We start from the raw sequence: 18,811 nt of genomic DNA, 5'->3' as shown, positions 1-18,811 counted from the left end.
GTCTGTCGGAGCTTAGGTAATTGACTTTACGTGCGGCTATGGTTTTATCTACTGTCTGCCTGAAAGCTTAAAGCACTCTGTCATTTGATATTGATGTGAGGAAAGAAAAACTCGCTAACCTTTTGGCTGTTAGCTTCATCCTCTTTGTAGAACCAGCAATACTTTGGTATGTTAGTCAAATCAGATTGACAGCAATTGGTTTTGAATTAGGGTCTGTGATCTATGAATGTTTTATATCTTTTTCATGTCGAAAACATACTTAACGTCCAAAACACACTCATCTTAGGCGGTCGCCAAAGAAAACTCAGCCCGAAAATAGCGCATCCAGTCTGCGCTTCAACCCACATACCAAACTATGTAGCGCTTGCACTACATTTTGTCCTAACAATCAAGAATAGGCCATAAAGAGGTGTTAATAATGTGGAAAACATTTAGCACCTAAATTACGAACAAAGACTACAATGAAGAACTACTAAATGATGGGTAAATGATGCCAGCTCAACAAAAAAAAGGGAAACACAAACTGCATATGAATGCTGTTGGCATTGTTATTATATTCAAATGAGAGAGTTGACGCTACAGCGAAATGTTTCCCAGAAATCGCATATATATGCAACAGCAACAACAATAAATGCTAACAAGTAATAAAAAAAAACACACCAAAAAAGAAAGGAACTGCACAAAAAGGCCGCTTAAGAGGCTGCATAAAGAATGTATGAAGTGAAAAAATCTAAAAAAAATTAGAAAAAAAATCATGAAATCGATTTGAAGTTTGGAAAATATTTGAAAAGCAAAACCATTGAACCTGCTACGGCAGCCGTTAAAGAGTTAAAGAGCTATTGAAAAACAACAACAAACAACGGCAATGCAACTATTTATCAATTAACGAGCCGATGCAGTCAAGCAGAGGAAATACACACTTCATTAAAAAGGTGTTGGAACAAATATTCGAAAAAAAATCTGAAAAAAAAACACAACAACACACAAAAGTCATTGAAGCTGCAATTGAAGAGCCAAGCGGCACAGAAGTGACAGAATTTGTACATTTCTGGAGATGAATGGCGACGGCGGTGGGGGGAAGCGTTGCAATGTAGCGTAAACAAAACGCGGTGGCACTGCCATTCACTATTCCGCCGCTGCCGCCACTGCTGCATCAAAGGCGACCGGGTGGAGCAAACGATTGATACTTTTTCAAGCTAAAAGCCTTTAAAGGCCGCTGAAAACTATTTGAGCAAACACTGGCTGGCAGTTGGTAACGCAACAGAAAGAAGTTAGGAATACAAGAAATCTTATCACACGAAGAGTGAAGCGGCTACCTACCGCTGAAACACCAGCAGCGTCTTCTCGAGGCCTTCTGCCGGTGCACGGTAGTCCAACGCGCAGTAGTCACTTTGACAATGACAGTGCAAGTGCAAGTGCGGCTGATATCAAGTGCTAGTCAATGTACGAGTGACCAGCGCACTGATCGTGGCGATCGCACATTGAGCGCTTGTTGATCACTTGCCGCAACGCCACTGTTGACACCAATTCCAAGAGCGCACAGAGAAACGCGTAGCTTTTGGGGGTAGACGTACTTCATACACGAGGCTCATTGATCTCCATTTAGTTGGAGAAGTGTATGTATGTATCGATCACTACCACTTGAGCAGCTTGTTTACAGTGTTAGATTTTAGAAGAAAGCAAGCAAGCAATGCACGCTCTTTTCCGCCGCGCATCAAACAATAGCGTATTTTTATTTCCCACACTCGTTGAAAGCGCTGAGGAACGCCGCATTGCACGATCATTGTAAATATTAACAGTGTTTTTCATTCAGCATTTCTAGCGCTTCCTAAACACCGCGTCAATTATTTACATATTTCGCGTTGCGTCGGAAAGTCGCACACACCTCAGCTGCAGCATGTTCGGCTGTCGATCATCAATGCCGATCGCACAGCGCTTGTTGTTTTTGCCTCTTTTTTCATGAAAATATTTAAGCGCCAATTTTCGTTTCAATATTTTTTTCGAACTGCTGGTGGCTACCTTCACCTACTGCGCGCCGCGTTCAAGTGGCTCACACAGTTTTTAGTTGAGAAAGAAAGAAAAATGTGATCGCCACCTTTTCTTTAGACTCTCAACTCTTCTTCTACTTCTTTCGATCGCTGTGACTGTGTTATTCTTTTCTTAAAACAATTTAAAATTTAAATAACAATAAGCGCGCTTGGCTTCAAAGTATTCTCGCTTACGCTTGCTTTATTGATTGGTGATCTCCTCGGTGATCTTTCGCTTGATCAGCGTCACAGCGCGCATGGCGGCTTGTACTTGTTCTTGTTTTTCATTGTTGTTGCTCATGTCAAATTATTTGTGGCGCTGAACTTCTATGGCAGCCGTTACGGGTTTGAAGTTGTCTAGTTCCACGCTTTGCCTTTCTTATGCTGTTTAACCGTTTTCTTTCTTTCTTCCTTTTCTTTATGAGTGTATGTTTGTAGGTTCGATAATTTCTCTTATTGTCATGATTGTTATTGATGTTTGTGCATGTTTGAAGACCTGCAATTAAGTGCTTCAAAGCGACAATGAAGCACCTTAAAGTGTCGCTTCAGAATGATATTTGAATACTCATATGTGGTGTAGTTTAAAAGTAAAGTATAATAATCGAATTCTTAGAAAATGAGCATGGGAAACTTCGAAAAACTATTCGTTAAAAAATTACTAATAAAAGTATACAGAGTGATCGGAGGAAAAGGTGAAATTAAGGTGCTACTTATTCTACTACGGTATCTAAAGAAAAAAAGAAGCTTGTAACTGAGTGCTTCTTGCTTTTTTGAGTTATTCTAAAACGTTTTTTCTTAGTTTAAGATAGTTATGGAATCCACTGCAAGGTTAAGGCAAATATAAATAGATTTATTGCCCAATATATGAACTTGTGAAACACCAACCATATCTCTTGAGTAATAATATATAAATTGACAATTCTCTATAATTTTGTATGGGTAATTAGAGCTATGTGCTGCTTAAGCTCTAATCGTTACTTAAACACGAAAATCTATATTCGCTTGCCACCATATAATATTTATGGCAATTTTTATCTGATACTAACACCTCATTGCTTTTAGTGGCATTATTTTTGACAGAGCTGCTTACGCGTAAAGCTCATTATTATACTTTAAGCCCACAGGCTTAACACTTCATAGCAGCCATATATGTAATATGTAGGCGTAGCTATACTATATAGACCACATTGGTGAAACAATGTCGGCGTTTCGCACGTTAAATAAATATGTATCGTTTTCGAAATCGACTTCCCCCCATTAAAAGCGATTTATGTTGTCAAAAGCGAAGATTTATATCGACTAGATGACAAACACAATTTTCATTTGGACTCATCAATTTACCGCGTCTTGATGTAAGAATTTCTATTTTATTTTTAACACAAAATAACAATAAATTAATTATGCTCTGATAATTACGAAAATATATTTATTTATTTTCTGTGATATATAAATTGGCGCTTTAAGCCCTGCTTCCGTTTATTGCTGATATATGTATAATAAATATTGATTCTGCCACAATAAACGTTTATTTTTCATTCATAATTGGTGTTTTGCAAAATTATAAGACTTTTTTCATATTCTGAGTACATAATATTTGAAAGAGATTTGTGAAATATCAATAACAAATTGTCTTCTAGCCTTCTAACCCAGATTTTCTACCTCAAAGCAATATAAGAAACCGCAAAATATTTATAGTAGCAAAATAATAGAAAGCCAAGTCGTTCAATTGTATGTCTATTAGTAGATGAATGCAATAAAATTCACTGTGAATGGCATAAAAGAAATGAACAAGCATTGTATAGTTTGAGTAGTTCAAACCGCAAATCAGCAATAACTGACAGCTGGAAATGAGAGTAGAGCTCTTATCGAGCGCTCTCAGTGGGTTATTCGCACAGGAGTATGATTTTATAAGCAAATTGATAATCCCAAAATAATTTGAATCAATAATTGTTCAAAAAAAGTTATTTCGACACTTTAGTTGCTCAAGTTCTTAACTGCCAACTATAGGCTCTAACTTCATTGCAACAGATTTTTATCGCTGATTATTTATATACTCTCTCCTGACAGCCAAAATCACAACATTTGTGCCTCATTCTCCATAAATTTAATAAACGTTTGTTGAAAAGAAAGTTTCCGGATTATTACTCGTCTTCTCCCTTTATGCCTTAATCCATTCTAATGAATTTTGACATTTCAATTAATTTGGGTTTTATTTGCAACACACGTAATTTCCTCCCCTTTTCCCAGAAACTTTTCACTTTAGAGCCAATAACAACCGAGAAATATCCCAAATGAAAACAATAACAATGAACAGGACAATTAAGCAATTCTGTTTGTCACCCTAAAATAAATAAACACATGCCATAAAATGGCTGGTTGGGTACAAACGTCACTACTTATTGGTGTGAGGTCCTTAAATGGTGAGCTGTCACAAATGTTGTTCGCTGAAAACATTTGCAATTGAGAGACTTGTTGTTGTGTAAGTGAAATGTGACAGCTGAACATGAAATTTCGAATAAATCGTTTCGAAGAACAGAACAAGGCAATTACTAGTTACTTTCAGTGAGGGGAAGGGAGACAAACCTTTGGATATACACCATCAATTACAATGATATTGGACATTAGACCAATGTAGTTAATGAGAAACACTGCTCAGCTATGAATAACATAATCTGAAGCAAGCTTCAAAGCGCATCTCAATACTTAATATTTCAACTTCAGGAAAGCAAAACATATTTCTGAAAACTATATCTAATTCTGTCTGGCTTTTCCAAAATAATATTGAATACTCAAAAATGTAAATATGTATTTTCATTCATTCAATAAATTTTCCCTCACCGTGAGAACAACAAATATTGCGTCGCCTCCTGGGTTTCTCACCCAAATCAGTTTGAGTTAAACACCTGTGAGGCATTCACACCTGAGCATCTGCTCCGAAACTATTAAAATCGTTACGCCTGCTTCCCAACAACGACTTCTCGGCATCAACAGCCAACATTCGCCCTCATCATCACTGCAACAGCCAGCAGGCAAGACATATTAAACACGGAAAAGTCACCTTTGGGTGCAATAATATCAACGTTTTGTTATTTCATTGGCGTCAGAATGAACTGTTAATTTCTTCATCAAATATGCGCTGTGAGGAATTTGACGCACCTTCAAGGCATCATTTTCCCCAAGACATTAACTTGACGTAAGCAAATAACAAACAGTTTCATAGACTCTCTTGTGTATTCAGCGCAGTTCATTATGCCTTCGGTATTTGTTGAACTTTTTTTCAAAGTTACACCTGAGTTTGTGAATGTTTTCCTTTTCTTAAAATTAACAGGAACTCGGTGTGGCGAAGGCTGTACTCCTGAGAGAAAGCAATAATGGTGGCTTAAAAAGTGTGTTCTTGTATCTTCTGTATCTTTGGATTTTTTTAAATTAAAGCTTTTGAAAGTTAGGCTTCAGAGCTTTCACGTTTTCGATCATTCTTGGTTATGGAGGTATCGCCTGGTTTTTTAATATCTTAAAAAGTTTTTTTTGTGCTTGATTCTAAAGTAGATCTTCTAATTCTTTAAGTTCAAAGCTCTTGAAAGTTGTGCGCAGTCTACAAAGCTTTGAAATTTTCGAACATTCTTAGTTATGGTGGTGTCTTCTGAAATTGTTTAGTGCTTAAACAGATCTTTTGGACTCTATAGCTGCTCGTGGAACTTTTTTAAGTTTAAAGCTCCCGAAAGTTGCTGGCTAAAGAGCTTTTGGAGCATTTTTTTTTAGTTTTTCTCGTAGTTCCTATATTTTCTACTTTTATTTTACACTGTCGTCAACGCAATAAATTTTGCCTCTGATGTACATAAACTCAAAAATAGAATCGTGCTACCTTCTGGAACTGCGTGTTCCATACCATTAGGTCGATGATCTTTTATTAAGTAATATACTCAAATTGGTGCCCCTCATTCATTAAGCAATTGCTGTTTCTACTTGGAACTCGTCAATACCGAATGCTTTTCCACGAGCACTTATAGCCAGCGACAGCTTTTTAGTAAGGAAGGGACTAACTCTTATATATAATGAGCTTTAATATTTCGAAATGAAATTGTCGCTCGTTCGCGTGTTGGCATGCAAATTGTTTTGGCTGCCAGAAAAAACTCCTTAGCAGCTGAGCTTTACGAATATCCTCGACAGTCGCTGGAGGTATGTGTGTCAGGCGCTTCAGGCTGCGTGTCAGTGCAATATTTTTAAATGAAAAATAAATAGACATGAAACAACATGCAATAAGTGGCGTGTTAATGTGCCTAAAATGGCATGAGGTAGCTGCCACCTTCATCGTTTTTTTATGATTACGCCGGCGGCGGCAAAATAACTACTCGTACTTTGGTGCTTTCAGCGACCGACAAAAAGAGCGAATTCCTTGCGCAACGCTTTTACAACACAACTTCTCGCACATTTATAAGTATAAAGTCAGCTGAGTTATTTTTTTTTTGCGCTCCACTTATTTATGAAGTCTTACACAACCTGGCTTGAAATAAGAAACTCGCAATAATGACGTATTCTTAATGTGCATTTTGCCCTTGGTTATGCGAAATCGTATTAAGGCACGAAAATATCACTCGCGAAACATGGAAATTGTAAACACTTTAAAGTGCAAGGCGAGGAAATGCGACTGAGACTTCAGGGAACTGACATTGCGTGTCTGCGTGCCATGCCTCAAGCGGGGTACACGGACTCAGACACGCTATAACTGTTTAGATACAGTTTAAGCGGCACACACGCGTTGCACGTTTAAAAATCACAAACGAAAATTTAACGTCATTTTTGCATTAAAAATGCTCGAGGGGAATGTATAGCAGAGTTAACGGGAAAGACGAACATGTGGCAAGTTAGGCGCGCGCCGACACCTCTTATTTATTACCCGAAAATAAACTAGTGCTAAGGGGTGAGTGGCGGAAATTAATTGCTTGTGATGCCGTAGAAGTTAGGGGGAAGAATTGTAGAACTGGAGCTAAAGAGAGTATTCAAAATACCCTCTAAAGGAATGAATTTAACTTAGATATTGGAAGAAAAGAGATAATGAGTCTGGCATCTCTAGATCTACAGATATTTCAAGATCTAAAGTTCTAAAATCATATTTCAACATCTAAAAATCATCTAATCTCATTGACAAGCCAAGATCATCGCCAAGATCACTTAACGGCAAATAATCTCACAAAAAATCTAACCGGAAATTGAACTATACATGAACGGCGCTTAGCCAGTCTACAGTTTTTGTGTTATGGATTGTAAAAAGCCTGTCAGTCTCTCGTGAAACGCCAGCAGACAAGACATGAGACGCACCGACGATTTAATGATCATATCACTACACAAATCAAACTCAAAACAATCACTTGCTACCACAAAACAAAAAGTCCAAAAGGATGATAATAGCCGTACAACAGTAAATATATAGCAACAGCTAACCATGACAAGAATGGTAAGACAAAGCAAGCATGACTACCATTCAAAATCTTAACTACCTACAGACATAACTGATATGAACGCGATCAAAGAAAGGTCGACTGATCGATTTGAAGCAAAATTGTATGTTTTAAAGATAATATCATCAAAACGCTAAGGGCTTTGAAAATAGCCGAATACAGACAACAACAACAGCAACAACAATAAATGAATAAAGCAGCGAACTTGTGTGTTGTAAGAACGATCCTCGAATCCAGCAGAAAACGGCCGAAAGCGTAGCATTTAGTTGGTTGTTAGGCATTTGACGTGCTATAAAATATATCTAAAGTGTTGAAGTGGAGGGAGTGAACGGGTAAAAAAAAGTATAAATGAATGAGAAAAACAACAATTTAATGGCTTTTTATGTGGCAGCAATGCTTTATGTGCGACGATCACCACGTCCACCGACTGTGATCTACGCGCGCACACACAGTAGACATGATCGATATACAACAGGAATTACGATCAATTTAAGGGGTATTTAGTTGACTGATTGCGCGTTCTGTGTTACACACAACGATAATGACCTTTAGTGTTGGGTCTTTAGGTTGGCGTGCACTTGACAACAGTTGCGCCATGGATGGGTGCGTGCTGGTGTCAGATAGCAGACGAAAGACCAGTAAGCTTGTACTCTACGACATAGATTTATTTGATGTGATTATTTTTCGACGCTATAAAGGATGATGAGTACAAGGTAGGCAACACAGTCTAATATAAATAATATTGATGGCTTTGATGAAGGATTATCAGCAATTATTTAGTGCTGCTGTGAGCTGTTGAGCGTTTAGAGGACTTTAGAAGATAGATGGCTGCGAGTATTCTTAAGTATTTGAAGGGGCTTGTCGTTAGAGCTGTGAGCGGAATTCGAGGTGTGTTCAAAAAATAACGGGAATTTTCTTTTTTTTTTTAAACAAAAAAAATATTCATTCGTCTGCATTTTCAAAATAGGTCCCGTTCGATATTATGCAATTGATGGCAATCGTCGAACATTTATCAAAATCAAAATTTGACAATTGGACTCTCCAAACCACTGAAATTTTAAATTTTGATATTCCCGTTATTTTTTGAACACACCTTGTATTTATAAAAAAAATATATAAAACTAAATGAGTGCAGAATGAGTGGCAGATAAGTCTCTCAAGTAAGAAGGGTTAGGGTAAGAGTGGTTATAACGGATTTTGTGACACTTTTATCCTTTTAAAAACATTTTTTTTATGAAAATTTAGCTTTCCCGCTCCTGAAACGCTTGAAATAACTTTTTTTTTATTTTTTTCTAACATCATTTCTTGTCTGCTCTGGGCCGTGGCGCCTTCGGTGTCTTCATGTAAATATTATTGTACACTTAAACAAGCAACTAAGTGCCACGCCTTGCAGTGTTGCGTTACCAAAACAACAATACAACATTGTTGCTAACTGTTTCACATTAACGTAAACGCATTTAATACCGTATTTAGACATTTGCCACACGCAATGCCAAGCAATGAGGCAAAAAAAAAAAGAAACAGTAAATACGTAAAGGCAAAACGTAAATGTTGAGAAAATAAGGAGGTGTGGCAGCGGTCAATTGATTCGTTGGAAAATCAATGTGTGTGGTTCTTCGGCGTTGCCACACTATAATTATTTTTTAACTTTTTGTTTTTGTTGTTGCATTTATTTTTGTACTAAAGATTAAGTGGCTGGCAACAGCAAAAGGACCCAAGAGTCGTTGATGTTTGCCTTACTTCAGTTAATTATCACTTTGCACATAAACAGTGGAACGGCGGTAAGAAACCAAAAAAAAAAAAAAAAAAAAACAGAAACGGTTGGCAAAAAATTAAATAAAAAACAAACCTAAATTGTGCACAAATATATGCAGAGTATCCACTTGTATAAAAAAAGAATTGAAGGTGGGCCTCACTTTAAGGCACCCAACATTGACAGTTGTAATGCAATGTCACTCAATGTCAGACGTGCTAATAGACACAGCCAACACGAACACACACACATACACAACAGCGAATGCAGAGTTGCACAGCTGTCTGAACAAACAAGCGTCAAGCCTACAAGAGACACACACACACACAGTCATATACACGGAACAAGTGTGTGTGTGTCTGTGGCATATGCGAGGCTTCCAACTGGCCTTCATTTGTTTGATTGTCCAGTAGGCGGGCGCTGTAAACGGCGCAAATATGCCAAAAACAAACACAATTTACAGCAAAAACAACAACAACAACAACAATGATAATAATGACGAGAGCAAAGTGTGTGTGTGTGTGTGCTCATAAAATCAGCCAAAGTGCACGCAAGGAAGAATATAAAGCATATATAAAAATAACAAAAAACAATAATAAACATCCGCAGTAACAACAACAACAACTTACAGCTATTAAACAACAATAACAGAATGCTGACAGGACAACGTCGCCAGGGCAGCAAGGATAGCTCGGTGCGCACACAAGTCACCGTAGATAAATAAATAAAATGTCGAAAAAAAGAAAGAAGAAGAACTCATTAAGCCGACAAGGTGGTAAAAGCAAATAAAGAAGCGTTGAAAAAATTTACAGAAAAATAAATATGGAAAAAAGTTGAGTGAGTGCGTGCAAATAAATTTTGTAGGCCACCCGGTGGGCAGCACGGGACACGCAACAACAAAGGTCTACTAGGAAGACCTGGGCATATGCGCGCAGCTGACTGAGCCATCTGCATTTGTGGCAGCACGACCACGATCACTACGCCGGCGACTTGACATTTTTATTGAGTTGTTACATTTATGTCAAGGGTCTCTGCACTGGGCACTGGACGGTCAACGCATAGCTCACGCTGTTGCTGGTCAATTTTACTTTCGAAGAGACAATATTCCGATCACCTTTTGCGACAGCTGTGCGGCACTTAGTGATGATATGCGCAAAAACACGACCTCAAACGAACGCACACGTAAGCACTGACGCCACAACAACAGCAACACAATATTAGCAAAAAGTATAAATTATTTTGGAATCTCTACTTCGATCCTCGGAAAGTGGTTAGGTATTGGTCAAGTTGAAGGCTTTCGATAAAAGATATACATACATATAGACAGCTGACAATTCAACTCATCTGCCGCCCTCACTCTCTACAAGCATAGGTGATGTCGAAGGTGTTGTCTACCGGAGGTCCACTTCCACACATCCACACAACCCTGATGTCCTTCGCAGAACTAATAATTGCACATTTTTATTGCCAATTTGTGTTGTTATAGTTTTTGTTCGCCTGCTTTTGAGTCTTTTGAGTTGTTTGCAGAAGAAGAGAACATAAATCAGACTTCGCCGCAATCTTCAATGCTGCTCTATGGAGCAGGGTGTAGTCGATGTTGCAGCGGTTGATCTGCTGATTTTTTGTTTATTGTTGTTGTAGTTGTTCGTTGTTGTTGTAGTTGTTAAAATAATGCCAATCTCTTTGTGACGTACTAACTTTTGTACGACTGTCTTCACTGTCTTTTTTATGACCCACAAAATTGTCGTAAAATTCGTGGCTTATCCCGCTTAATTAGGTGCTTTTGGTCGCTTAATTGTAACGTTTAAGATTATTTTTGAAGAATGGACTAAAAATACGCGAGAAGACACTATTTAAATGCTCGAGAAGACCACCATTGTGTATTCAACGATGTTTGTAATTGGCGTTCTAGTGGGTCATTATAATGTTTCTTATTGTCCAAAGATCTCGTGGAACAATAAACAGGTATAAACAGGTTACTGTTAGATTGGGAGCCACGCAAGCAGACTGGGCACACCTTTCTATCAAAATAAAAGAAGTAGAAACTATAACACACGTTCTATGCGGATGTAAGGCTCTGTATAGGTAAAGAATTGCAACTATCGGATGCGGTTTCCTCGATGATAGGAATCCCAGTCACGGTGGTGTCACAATGGGCCTCCTAAAGGCCAAGATGCGTCGAAAGACAACCACTTAACCAATATAATCTACTTCAGGAATGACAACTCATAGATTGAGTTGGAGGTTCATTAGAGGATACTTAAATGCTTGAAAATCAGGTCAAATCATCAAACTTTCCTTTTTAGAGTATCTCAATCTAGAAATAGTGCTTTGATATGAGTAGTAATCTATTTAAAGATCCGGTTTTCCTGCCTTTCTCTCTGGTGTTGCTCCTGTGTTGAGTTGAGATCAGCCAGAATACCAAGGTTTACTGCAATTTCAAGCCTACTGCTTACATCTGTTTCACACAGCTCTTTCATTGAGTCAATTAGTAATAATGTAGATAATTTGCTCAGGCGAGGTAAGTCGTTCCCAGGACGGAATGGATATACGTATTCAGAACGAACCGGATTTTTATTCAGACACGGACTATCAACCGGACAACATTTCTCAAAATTATTGTTGGAGCGTTTTCTACAGCTATAAGAACAATAAATTGCTAATTGACAAACTGAAAAAGCTTTAAATAAAGCCTAAAAGCCTTAAAAGCTCTCAAAGTTGGCAATTTCAGCGTTCAAAGCTTCATAGCCATTAGACTTAAGCAATTCGAGATTGATTATTAACTGAAAAAGCTTTCAATAATGCTTAAAAGCTTCGAAAGCTCTCACGATTGACAATTTCAGCGTTCAAAGCTTCATAGGTTTAGACTTAAAGAACTCAAGACTGTTTCAGAGAGTTCAGCACATCATAAATAGTTGGATATATTAGATTAAACGTAGCTATAATTATTTGTTAGCAAAAATGAGCTTATGTCAGCTCAAAGCTCAAACCTGTAACGCATAATCGAACAGTTGCACAGCTGAATTATGAACAGTTTCACTCATTAAATGTCAATATAAATCAAAAACAATATTTTGCAATTAAATATCAATAAGTAAGGCGACGTGCATATAATTAGCGATGGAACACCTGCATAGACTCATCAGCAACTACTATGCGTCCAAATAATACATAACAATAACAACAAAAAAATCGGGAGATACTTTTATAGTGTTGAACGTACGTACGACGCGGCACGTACCGTAACTCTATGCACAACAACAACAAAAACACAATGTGTCAATGCGCTGATGAGCTCACGACGAAGACCACTCGACGCCATTAAAATGCAACACTGCGTGCATGCGTGTGTGTGCGCGCTATTTTTAGACAATGGAACGCATCAAAAACGTTTTTATTAGAGTGACAATTTATCAAATTTTATTGCAGACAATATTCAGAGTTCAGGCGCCCCACTTATACTTTGCTGGTGTTGTTGTTGCAAATGAGCGTTTTATATGCGAGTGTGAGTCTTCTTTTGGGTGTGTTTTATTTTTGGTATTTTTTTTATATTTTTTTGTTTGTATTTTTTATGCGGATATTAGCATGGAAATAGTTTCCTGTTGTTGTTGTTGCTTTTTTTTATTTTTTTCATTTTTTTACTTTTTATTTCGTGCAATATAGATTTCATTGCTTGTTTGCGCTTTATATTATTTTCTTCCTATTTACGCGCATTTTTATTGTAGTATTGTGTACGCTTCGACAGCTCGGCTAGTCGCTCGTTATTATTACTGTCATGCTGCGTATTTGACGTTTTATTGCGCCTAATTTTATGCTGATGCGTTGCATTGCATGAATTTCAAATTTATTTTCAATTTTTTTCTCGAGCTTTTTCGAATTCGCTTGACCATTATCATTTTTATCCAAAAAAAAAATAACTGAATTTTTGATTGGCTTGTTTAACTGTACGAAATGTGTGTTCGCTGATCGATATCAGCTATTGGTAGTCTCGTGTGTTCGGTTTTATGAATATGTTTTTTTGTTTGTAATAGATTTTCGTTGCGTAGGCCGTTCAGACAGATTTTTATCGATTTCATTTAGCTGATTTTCCAACATATCGTAACTGACACACTTCATCATTCTGCTTTTGTTGGCTTTTTGGCTTTTAGTCAACGCGCATTTGTTATCTGACAATCAGTGCGGTAATTTGGTTGTAGATTTCAAGATTTGTAGATTTCCAGATATGGCGCTTTGATTTTTTCGATTTTCCTGTTCATTAAAAGCACAGCATGTCGTCGCGTAACATTTTTATGTAAATTTAATTGCAACGTTTATGTAAATGTTCGATAATATTTATCAAATTTGGTGCTGCCTTCTTTTGGTTGAAAGTGAAAATATTTAACTAAAAACAGTGTTTTAAGGTCCATTTATGGAAGATGCAGCTTAGAGATAGATGTATGAACAGGTGTTATATACGAGGTGTGTTCAAAAAATAACGGTAATTTTCGTGTTTTGAAAAAAATATTTATCATTTCGTTGGCGCTTTCCAAATAGTCCCCATTTGATATCATGATCTTATGCCAGCGCTTCTACCAATCGTCGAAAAACTAGAATTTTGTGATACCCTTAAGCTTTTTCAGCGATTTCTCGTTTGCTTGTAAGCCGACGGCCCTTCAAGGTTCTCTTTATTTGTGGATAAAAAAAAAGATAAAAAGAAAAAGTCCGACGGAGTAATATCTGTTGAATATGGAGGCCAGGTCATCGTTACAGTATGGTTTATTGGCCAAGAATTCACGGAGAAGCAACGAAGTGTGAGCTTTTAACAAATGAAAATAGCCAAGCTCAATTTTATCTCACTTTGAAAATATAATGAAAAATATAAATCTGAAAATTGGACTTTCGGAAAATTGAAAATTTTAAAATTCCCGTTATTTTTTGAACGCACCACGTATGTAATACAATATTATTTAAAGCGTTATATTTTGAGCCTCACTCAACATAGAAGATTTAGTCGTTTTATGTAATTTACTTGAAGTAGCGAGTGCTTAAGTGTCTTAAGTTCTTCGGTTTTGGACTAACCTAAGTAAGAACTATCTAAACTCTGTACCGAAAAAAAAAAATTTAAACTTTCTTTCTGCTACTAGGCGATCTTTTTTAAGGATTCTGATATTACGACAAAGAAAATTTTCAAAAAAATTTTACAATAATATCACTTACCATTCTGACAAACATATTCAACATCAGTCTCTCTGAAATTAAAAACACAAATTCTTTAATACAAATTTATCTCATGCTACTGTACAGTTTAGCCGATATATACAGTTACAAATACATAAGCAATCGCATGTGCCACTTTTGCGAATGAAAAATGGCAGCGCCCTCCCACTCTTGCAACATGATAGAGACCCCATACAGCCCATATATAAAATATGCTATCATTAGCTGCTAATTTTTCGCGAGATAAAACCGTTAAAGCCAAGTTCTTTATCATTTAAACGCTGAACATAAAGTAAAAGCACGCAAAACCCACACAAATTAGTTTACAGTTACAAAGACCAACCAAAGACAGTGTGTCGATAGAGCTTTCATATAGAATGGGCATGGGTATTGCATGAGAAAATTTCAAAAAAAACACGAATATATAGCACGAGATTAGCGGGTTAACGCAAGGCGACAGGCCAAACGCCATGAGTCAGAAATAAATAAAAATCGCGGGGCACAAAGTAAACACGCTCGTAAAGTAATGTGCCACAGATTGCGGCGCTAATGGCACAGTGTCAAGCGCTCGACTGTGGGCCGCCGCGCCGCCGTCAAAGCAACAAAAAGCATATAAGAAATATTAAAAAAGATCAACAATCACTCGGCGAGCGCGACTGACTGACTGACAAGCGGGGCAGACTCGTCTAATGGGCGTACGCTTGCAGTCAGACAGCCAGAGAGCGCGCGTCAACGCCTGGCCGAAGGCGCATTAAATACGCTCGAAAGCGCAAACAAATGCCATTTAATAACCGCAACTAATAACTTAATTAAGAATGCCAAAAAGCGTGCGGAGTGGAGGAGCGCACACAAATCCCGACACATTGGCCACAAGTAGACACTCGCTGGAATTGTGAAGTCAATCAAAGCCAACGCAGCCACCAGCGTGGAGGAGCCAGCGGTGAAGCGCGAAAAGCGATTCGCGCGCGATTGCAGTTTTATGAGCTGTGTCTTTCGGTCCTTCAATTGGGCGGCTGCTAAATTAAACGAGCGGCGAAAAGAAACTAATGCTTCCACTTCCAACAAAGTAATAACGGCATGCGGCTGATCTATTTCAAGGTGTACAAATGCTGCAGGTCATGCATTTCTGATCAACAACAGCGTTAGTTCCAGCCCCAAACAAACGCATCTTCACAGCGCATTCTTGTGAAAATTAAGGACGCTGGAAATTTTACGTTGTCTCCCTTCTTTTGTCTTTGGCCTCTCATCATGTGACCCAAATGTCAACTGAAATAAATGCCGCCTTAAGCCAAAATATTTGATCTCACACATTTCCCACAGCCGACAAATTGCAGCTCGGTCACGTGGCAAGCTCTCCATGTGCTCCTTTCGCCAACTGCATCTCCCCCTCCTCACAGTCAGCGTTGCATTCCTAATTTAGTGTGCGTCCAACTTCGCTCGTGTTTTTGTTGTCTTTGGGGTTTGACACCTCTCTGTTATTTTCTCCACTTTATGTTTGTTGTTGTTGTGCTGTATTTACCACCGACAATGCGGGTGTCATTGGGGGCCTATGACATTGTTAAATGTTGCCCATTAGTTGTTTTAATTGATTAGCTGCGCGCTTTTTGGTTTGGGGGGGAGCAATTTTTCGGAGCAGTTTTTTTCTAGCTTCGATGATGTGTAAAATTTTGACTTGTGATGTATATAGAGTAACTTTTATTAGAGATTAGAATATATAAAAGAAATCATTTTAATAGTGTGCAGATTTTTTAATAGATCGAAGGAATCAGTTTAATAATTAACCTAAGAAAAGTAAGGGTGATTGAGAGAAATCTCAAAGCATCCGAAGCTCTAATTCCACCTAGCTTTTTAGAGGGATAGTGCAGACTTTTAAAAATGTTTTTAAGACTGATAGTAAACCTACTATACCTTCTTCTTCAGATTCCTTGATTTTAATATAACCAAAATGTTAACAGAGAACTTGAGAAAGTACCTCTGAGATCTTATCAAAATTGAACGATCCTCTTTAAGTGCTCTGCCAACAAGTCTATAGACCTCAAAGCAACCACTTATTTAATGAAATTTTAATTTGATTGGGTTCTTTATGTAGAACAATTCATTAAAAAATAAGGAACCATGAAAGGTTTGACAAATAATGTAATTAAAATCACGTACGATGCTTTATTAGGTCAGTTTTCAAATGAAAAATGGTTTCGGGTCTGTCGATAGTTCGAAGATCTGTGCATAATCAGGAAAGATTCGACGTATTCGACGTCTTCGACAAATCTTCGATAATTATCACATTCGATCTCTATCTTTTTCGACTTTTATTTCTCTCGTTTAACAAAGTACAATTATTTTTCAATGTTTTTGAAATTCAATATGTATCAAATCGTAGCTTATCGGCATGAGAACATCAGTATTTTGAAGATTTTCGATAGCTGAAAGCTTCTTCGATACCCTGAAGCCATATGGATGCTGTAAAGGCCATATATTCTGCACCCGAATGCTTTCCTCAGTCTCCAATACACAGCATGCATGGAGGTTGTCTCTATTTTTATCACATTTTATGGCGTTTTTATTTTCGTTAGATTAAAGTGATTATAATAATAACTCGAGATTTCTTTAGTTGATTATTGATTTTATTTTATACGCACACCGCGACGTTTTAAGCGTGTGATCGCGTGGAATTATTGATTTCAGGCTTTTTGATTATGATTGTTTGGGTGTTTTTATTGGCTGTGTTATGATGGAAAGAAAGTTTATGTAAATCGAGCATGGATACTGAGTGTGCTGAGGGGCTGGTTGCTTTGAAATTTATTGATTTTGGTTCACATGCTCCCGTTGTCGCAGACATGTTAATTAAATATTTTATACCTTTTACTTTAATTATCTATTTTGATTAATCTGATTATAATCTTGAATTATGCGGTCGAAGCTTTTGTATTGAAGCGCATCATTATTAACGTTGGGAAACTGATATTATTAGCTGAAAATATGATATGGATGCCTAATGCTTGGATAAAAGTGTTCTATGTGTAAGATCGTATATAACTCACGAAGATTGGACTGATCGATACATTAATGAATTATTTATGTCAGGAAGAATTTAAAAATGTAGCTGATACATATTTCTTTGTATAAAAGTCAAAGCAGACTTTAAAGAAATATATTTGTTTAGAGACTTTTTCCAGAAACAACTTGAGACATAGAGAACATACTTCGCTGTGAATTTATAAAATTGGAAAAAAAAAATTAAAATTGAAATCTGAATAATATGTATTAACCCCTCAAGAATAAATTCTATTAGGCCTACAACTTTGCTTCCGCCGTTTTCCAATAGATGTCTCTAGGGTCAAACACTGGTCGATTAAATCGATTTTTTTTTAATATCGATCTTGGACATTTGTGTTAACATTAACCCAACAAAATATTTGTAGAGATCTGTTTGCATCCCAAACTTATGCTCAACTGAAAATGTCACTTTTTGAGCAGATTTTTCGACATTTGCGGGAATGTCTCTAGGGTCAAGTATTGGTCGACTAAATCGATTAAATCGTTTTATATCGTTCTTGGACATTTGTGTGAACATTAACCCAACAAAATATTTGTAGAGATCTGTTTGCATCCCAAACTTATTCTCTACTGAAAATGTCACTTTTTCAGCCGAATTCTCGAAATTTGCGCGAAATTTTGCTTTTCTTTTTTAATTTCAAGAAAAGTGCGGCTGAGGCTCATCGACATTTGTAACATCGACATTTTTTAAACAAAAAATTCCTTAAATTTACAAAAAAACGGCGGAATATCTACGGCACTGTAAATGCGGCCAATTATATGTGCCACAAAATGAAAATTATTATCTCAAAGTCGCCGAAGCATGGCGTATAATTATGCAAAAATTTCAAACATTTAATTTTATGTGTGTGTATATTTTCAAGGCTTAGTCCCCTTCGACGACTTGCACCTAGTACGAGTATGTATATAAATCACGTCGTTAAATTTTAAGAGACAATTCATTGTTTCATGTACGATTTTTTCACATTTGATTTTTTCAAAACGGAACACAATAACACTCCCACACAGATTACGCGGTGTGTTTAAAAAGTCTTAAAACATATCGCTGACGCTTAAAAAGTCATTTGTGGTTTTTGTGTTTCAGATAATTTCTTATTATTATGCAGTTGTAATTTTTATGAGTTTTCCAATGGGCCCCCACACAACAAATGTAGGAAACGACAAAAACACGCTATTAAACTTTAAAACTAATAACAACTTATAAAAAAAAATAAAAAAAAACAACAACAAGCAACAAAATGTATGGTCGAGCGCAGCAATAAAACGGTTGTTGTGTGGTCTTTCCCCGAAATGTTGCAATAGATGTGACGGCAGTCGGAGCGTTA

General features: G+C 37.1%; 2 protein-coding genes across 5 annotated transcripts in view; one reads left to right on the top strand and one right to left on the bottom strand.

Annotated features, from left to right (window-relative positions):
* The window catches only part of LOC105215641 (double-strand break repair protein MRE11), a 92,774-nt gene that overhangs the window by 16,882 nt on the left and 57,081 nt on the right, over positions 1–18,811 (bottom strand). Inside the window, exon 8 of the transcript XR_008472022.1 lies at positions 14,433–14,464. The gene's annotated coding sequence lies outside the window, so the exon portion shown is untranslated. The remainder of the gene's footprint in view (positions 1–14,432; positions 14,465–18,811) is intronic.
* LOC105215648 (probable serine/threonine-protein kinase DDB_G0267686) overlaps positions 1–18,811 on the top strand; it is a 159,400-nt gene that overhangs the window by 111,683 nt on the left and 28,906 nt on the right. The gene's annotated exons all lie outside the window — the stretch shown is intronic.

Source organism: Zeugodacus cucurbitae, chromosome 6 (genome assembly GCF_028554725.1).
Source record: "Zeugodacus cucurbitae isolate PBARC_wt_2022May chromosome 6, idZeuCucr1.2, whole genome shotgun sequence".
In the NCBI taxonomy this organism is placed as follows: Eukaryota; Metazoa; Arthropoda; class Insecta; order Diptera; family Tephritidae; genus Zeugodacus; species Zeugodacus cucurbitae.
This window is presented reverse-complemented; position numbering and strand designations above follow the sequence as displayed.